Source organism: Oncorhynchus tshawytscha, linkage group LG20 (genome assembly GCF_018296145.1).
Source record: "Oncorhynchus tshawytscha isolate Ot180627B linkage group LG20, Otsh_v2.0, whole genome shotgun sequence".
Lineage (NCBI taxonomy): Eukaryota > Metazoa > Chordata > Actinopteri > Salmoniformes > Salmonidae > Oncorhynchus > Oncorhynchus tshawytscha.
The window spans coordinates 50,413,381-50,420,361 of record NC_056448.1 but is presented as its reverse complement, the minus strand read 5'-3'; positions in this window follow the sequence as shown (position 1 = coordinate 50,420,361).

The window sequence follows — 6,981 nt, the reverse complement described above, 5'->3', positions numbered from 1 at the left end:
TCACCTGTTTACCCAGAGGGCCAGACACCACTCAACCACCTCAAATCACCTGTTTACCCAGAGGGCCAATCACCACTCAACCACCTCAAATCACCTGTTTACCCAGAAGGCCAGACACCACTCAACCACCTCGAATCACCTGTTTACCCAGAAGGCCAGACACCACTTAACCACCTCGAATCACCTGTTTACCCAGAAGGCCAGACACCACTCAACCACCTCAGATCACCTGTTTACCCAGAAGGCCATGCGTTCCTAATGCACCACAACACTGTTCCGTTGTATAAAATACTGTGTAAGATGTAATGTGGCTAATGTGATCAATAACTATGTTAGAATCCTTGTTATCCTTTACTCTAAAGCCCCGTTTATACCTGGTGCTGACATGCGTCCTTTGTCCTGATCTTCTACTCATTATGATTGTCCCCAAATTGTTAGACAGGTGTAGATGTTAAAAACTCTGAACGCATTTCTTTCAAGTGGACACAGATCTAGACAGTGAAGCAATTAAAATCACAATTAGCTCACCCTTTAAGACTTTTGGTATCAATGTGTCTTTAAGATACATACATAAAATAAAGGCTGGGACATTAGACTATGAAAAGGAGGATGAGAGCCCATGTTCTGACTGGTTCTGAATGGTTCAGACTGGTTCTAGGTGTTTACAGTGTGACAAAAGATATGTCCCAACAAACAGTAACAGCTGAGCTACCAGGACTCAGTAACATGGCAATAACACGTCCACATCGACAGTAACAGTCCTCTCAGGAACAGTCCTCTCAGTAACAGTCCTCTCAGTAACAGTCCTCTCAGTAACATTCCTCTCAGTAACAGTCCTCTCAGTAACAGTCCTCTCAGGAACAGTCCTCTCAGTAACAGTCCTCTCAGTAACAGTCCTCTCAGTAACAGTCCTCTCAGTAACAGTCCTCTCAGTAACAGTCCTCTCAGTAACAGTCCTCTCAGTAACAGTCCTCCCAGTAACAGTCCTCTCAGTAACAGTCCTCTCAGTAACAGTCCTCTCAGTAACAGTCCTCTCAGTAACAGTCCTCTCAGTAAAAGTCCTCTCAGTAACAGTCCTCCCAGTAACAGTCCTCTCAGTAACAGTCCTCTCAGGAACAGTCCTCTCAGTAACATTCCTCTCAGTAACAGTCCTCTCAGTAACAGTCCTCTCAGTAACAGTCCTCCAAGTAACAGTCCTCCCAGTAATAGTCCTCTCAGTCAGTAACAGTCCTCTCAGTAACAGTCCCCTCAGTAACAGTCCCCTCAGTAACAGTCCTCTCAGTAACAGTCCCCTCAGTAACAGTCCTCTCAGTAACAGTCCCCTCAGTAACAGTCCCCTCAGTAACAGTCCTCTCAGTAACAGTCCCCTCAGTAACATTCCCCTCAGTAACAGTCCCCTCAGTAACAGTCCTCTCAGTAACATTCCCTCAGTAACAGTCCTCTCAGTAACAGTCGTCTCAGTAACACGTCCCCACTGGCAGTAACAGTCCCCTCAGTAACAGTCCCCTCAGTAACAGTCCTCTCAGTAACAGTCCCCTCAGTAACAGTCCCCTCAGTAACAGTCCTCTCAATAACACGTCCCCACTGGCAGTAACATTCCTCTCAGTAACAGTCCTCTCAGTAACAGTCCTCTCAATAACGTTCCTCTCAGTAACAGTCCTCTCAGTAACACGTCCCCACTGGCAGTAACATTCCTCTCAGTAACAGTCCTCTCAGTAACAGTCCTCTCAATAACATTCTTCTCAGTAAAGTCCTCTCAGTAACACGTCCCCACTGGCAGTAACATTCCTCTCAGTAACATTCCTCACAGTAACAGTCCTCTCAGTAACAGTCCCCTCAGTAACAGTCCTCTCAGTAACATGTCCCCACTGGCAGTAACAGTCCTCTCAGTCAGTAACAGTCCTATCAGTCAGTAACAGTCCCATCAGTAACAGACCTCTCAGTAACAGTCCTCGCAGTCAGTAACAGTCCTCTCAGTCAGTAACAGTCCCCTCAGTAACAGTCCCCTCAGTAACAGTCCCCTCAGTAACAGTCCTCTCAGTAACACGACCCCACTGGCAGTAACATTCCTCTCAGTAATATTCCTCACAGTAACAGTCCTCTCAGTAACGTTCCTCTCAGTAACAGTCCTCTCAGTAACAGTCCTCTCAGTAACATGTCCCCACTGACAGTAACAGTCCTCTCAGTAACAGTCCCCTCAGTAACAGTCCTCTCAGTAACACGTCCCCACTGGCAGTAACAGTCCTCTCAGTAACAGTCCTCTCAGTAACAGTCCCCTCAGTAACAGTCCACTCAGTAACACGTCCCAACTGGCAGTAACATTCCTCTGAGTAACATTCCTCTGAGTAACAGTCCTCTCAGTAACAGTCCTCTCAGTAACAGTCCTCTCAGTTACAATACCCTCTGTAACAGTCCCCTCAGTAACAGTCCCCTCTGTAACAGTCCTCTCAGTAACAGTCCTCTCAGTTACAATAACCTCTGTAACAGTCCCCTCTGTAACAGTCCCCTCTGTAACAGTACTCTCAGTAACAGTCCTCTCAGTTACAATACCCTCTGTAACAGTCCCCTCAGTAACAGTCCTCTCAGTAACAGTCCTCTCAGTAACAGTCCCCTCAGTAACAGTCCTCTCAGTAACACATCCCCACTGGCAGTAACAGTCCCCATCGACAGTAACAGTCCTCACAGTAACAGTCCTCTCAGTTACAATACCCTCTGTAACAGTCCCCTCAGTAACAGTCCCCTCTGTAACAGTCCCCTCAGTAACAGTCCTCTCAGTAACAGTCCTCTCAGTTACAATATCCTCTGTAACAGTCCCCTCTGTAACAGTCCCCTCTGTAACAGTCCCCTCTGTAACAGTCCTCTCAGTAACAGTCCTCTCAGTTACAATACCCTCTGTAACAGTCCCCTCTGTAACAGTCCCCTCTGTAACAGTCCTCTCAGTAACAGTCCTCTCAGTTACAATACCCTCTGTAACAGTCCCCTCTGTAACAGTCCCCTCAGTAACAGTCCCCTCAGTAACAGTCCCCTCAGTAACAGTCCCCTCTGTAACAGTCCCCTCAGTAACAGTCCCCTCAGTAACAGTCCCCTCAGTAACATACTTCTCATAAATATTAGTGTTGTGCTTCAGACACTACCAATCATGTACCAATATGGTTGTCTGGTGTCCAGTACTGGGAGTAACTACCTGGGAGAGAAGGAAGAACATGTTCTTTAACAGCTAGAATAATTTCCTCATATATAGTACCGATTATGTGATTAAAGTCTGAGATAGAAAAGGGCAGTGCAGGGTATAGTTACCTTCTATAACACTAGAGGGCAGTGCAGGGTGTAGTTACCTTCTATAACACTAGAGGGCAGTGCAGGGTCTAGTTACCTTCTATAACACTAGAGGGCAGTGCAGGGTGTACTTACCTTCTAGAACACTAGAGGGCAGTGCAGGGTGTAGTTACCTTCTATAACACTAGAGGGCAGTGCAGGGTGTAGTTACCTTCTATAACACTAGAGGGCAGTGCAGGGTGTAGTTACCTTCTAAATTTCACTCAGTAGATAAGGAAGTTTATCAAATTTGGATTTGTTTTCTAATTCTTTGTGGGTCTGTGTAATCTGAGGGAATTATGTGTCTCTAACATGGTCATATATTGGGCAGGAGGTTAGGAAGTGCAGCTCAGTTTCCACCTAATTTTCTGGGCAGTGTGCACATAGCATGTCTTCTCTTGAGAGTCATGTCTGCCTACGGCGGCCTTTCTCAATATCAAGGCTATGCTCACTGTACATTGTCAAAGATTTCCTTATTTGTGGGTCAATCACAGTGGTCAGGAATTCTGCCACTGTGTACTCCCTGTTTAGGGCCAAATAGCATTCTAGTTTGCTCTGTTTTTTTGTTAATTCTTTCCAACGTGCCAAGTATTGATCTTCTTATTGGGTCTAATTCTGTTGCTGTCCTGGGGCTCTGTGGGGTATGTTTGTGTTTGTCAACAGAGCCCCAGGACCAGCTTGCTTAGGGGACTCTTCCCCAGGTGCATCTCTCTGTAGGTGATGGCTTTGTAATGGAAGGTTTGGGAATCGCTTCCCTTTGGGGGGTTGTAGTATTTCATCGTTGCGCCATGTGGCAGTGCATTATAATGCTGAAACATGAGGTGATGGCAGTGGATGAATGGCACGACAATGGGCCTCAGGATTACGTTAAGGTACAGTGGGGCAAAAAAGTATTTAGTCAGCCACCAATTGTGCAAGTTCTCCCACTTAAAAAGATGAGAGAGGCCTGTAATTTCCATCATAGGTACACTTGAACTATGACAGACAAAATTAGGAAAAAAAATCCAGAAAATCACATTGTAGGATTTTTAATGAATTTATTTGCAAATTATGGTGGAAAATAAGTATTTGGTCACCTACAAACAAGAAATATTTCTGGCTCTCACAGACCTGTAACTTCTTCTTTAAGAGGCTCCTCTGTTCTCCACTCGTTACCTGTATTAATGGCACCTGTTTGAACTTGTTATCAGTATAAAAGACACCTGTCCACAACCTCAAACAGTCACACTCCAAACTCCACTATGGACAAGACCAAAGAGCTGTCAAAGGACACCAGAAACAAAATTGTAGACCTGCACCAGGCTGGGAAGACTGAATCTGCAATAGGTAAGCAGCTTGGTTTGAAGAAATCAACTGTGGGAGCAATTATTAGGAAATACTGGAAGACATACAAGACCACTGATAATCTCCCTCGAACTGGGGCTCCACGCAAGATCTCACCCCGTGGGGTCAAAATGATCACAAGAACGGTGAGCAAAAATCCCAGAACCACACGGGGGGACCTAGTGAATGACCTGCAGAGAGCTGGGACCAAAGTAACAAAGCCTACCATCAGTAACACACTACAGGGACTCAAATCCTGCAGTGCCGGACGTGTCCCCCTGCTTAAGCCAGTACATGGCCAGGCCCGTCTGAAGTTTGCTAGAGAGCATTCGGATGATCCAGAAGAAGATTGGGAGAATGTCATATGGTCAGATGAAACCAAAATATAACTTTTTGGTAAAAATTCAACTCGTTGTGTTTGGAGGACAAAGAATGCTGAGTTGCATCCAAAGAACACCATACCTACTGTGAAGCATGGGGGTGGAAACATCATGCTTTGCGGCTGTTTTTCTGCAAAGGGACCAGGACGACAAATCCGTGTAAAGGAAAGAATGAATGGGGCCATGTATAGTGAGATTTTGAGTGAAGAACTCCTTCCATCAGCAAGGGCATTGAAGATGAAACGTGGCTGGGTCTTTCAACATGACAATGATCCCAAACACACCGCCCGGGCAACGAAGGAGTGGCTTCGTAAGAAGCATTTCAAGGTCCTGGAGTAGCCTAGCCAGTCTCCAGATCTCAACCCCATAGAAAATCTTTGGAGGGACTTGAAAGTCTGTGTTGCCTAGCAACGGCCCCAAAACATCACTGCTCTAGAGGAGATCTGCATGAAGGAATGGGCCAAAATACCAGCAACAGTGTGTGAAAACCTTGTGAAGACTTACAGAAAACGTTTGACCTCTGTCATTGCCAACCAGAGGTATATAACAAAGTATTGAGATAAACTTTTGTTATTGACCAAATACTTATTTTCCACCATAATTTACAAATAAATTCATTAAAAATCCTACAATGTGATCTTCTGGATTTTTTTTCTCATTTTGTCTGTCCTAGTTGAAGTGTACCTATGATGAGAATTACAGGCCTCTCTCATCTTTTTAAGTGGGAGAACTTGTACAATTGGTGGCTGACTAAATTCTTTTTTGCCCCACTGTATCGCTCTGCATTGAAATTGCCATTGATAAAATGCAATTGTGTTCGTTGTCCGTAGCTTATGCCTGCCCTCATCATAACGCCACCGCCATCATGGGGCACTCTGTTCTAGAGCTGTGGCGTTCATGACATTTTGTCAGCCAGTGATTGTCAAGCAAATAACTGCAGGTCTCACGGCAATTTACCGTTAATTAACATGCAGTGTTTTCGGAAAGTATTCAGACCCCTTGACTTTTCCACATTTTGTTAAAGTTACAGCCTTTATATATTATGAAAAATACAATTTTACATAAATGAAAAAAATGTAAATTATATTTACTCCAAACGATTTGAGGGAGTGCACACATGCGGCTATTCTGAGTTGATCTGTTAACAAAGAAACAGGTTCTCCTATATACTTATGTTACCATGCCTGTGAGCTTATAGTAGACAGTCCAAGGTGAAAGGTAAATTGTAATCCTGTCAACAAGATGAAACAGTTTACAGCATTTTTGCTTTGTATTTATTCCTCTCCACTTCAACTTTTCCTATTTACTTCCCATGGGGCTTCACACCCCCTAGTGGCTGGAATACAATAGGTGGGTTTTCACACCCCCTAGTGGCTGGAATACAATAGGTGGGTTTTCACACCCCCTAGTGGCTGGAATTCAATAGGTGGGGCTTCACACCCCTAGTGGCTGGAATACAATAGGTGGGTCTTCACACCCCCTAGTGGCTGGAATACAATAGGTGGGTCTTCACACCCCTAGTGGCTGGAATACAATAGGTGGGTCTTCACACCCCTAGTGGCTGGAATACAATAGGTGGGTCTTCACACCCCTAGTGGCTGGAATACAATAGGTGGGTCTTCACACCCCTAGTGGCTGGAATACAATAGGTGGGTTTTCACACCCCTAGTGGCTGGAATACAATAGGTGGGTCTTCACACCCCTAGTGGCTGGAATACAATAGGTGGGTCTTCACACCCCCTAGTGGCTGGAATACAATAGGTGGGTCTTCACGCCCCTAGTGGCTGGAATACAATAGGTGGGTCTTCACGCCCCCTAGTGGCTGGAATACAATAGGTGGGGCTTCACACCCCCTAGTGGCTGGAATACAATAGGTGGGTCTTCACGCCCCCTAGTGGCTGGAATACAATAGGTGTATACAGGTGTATTAAGCCCCTTACAACACCCTCCCATCAAAATGTTA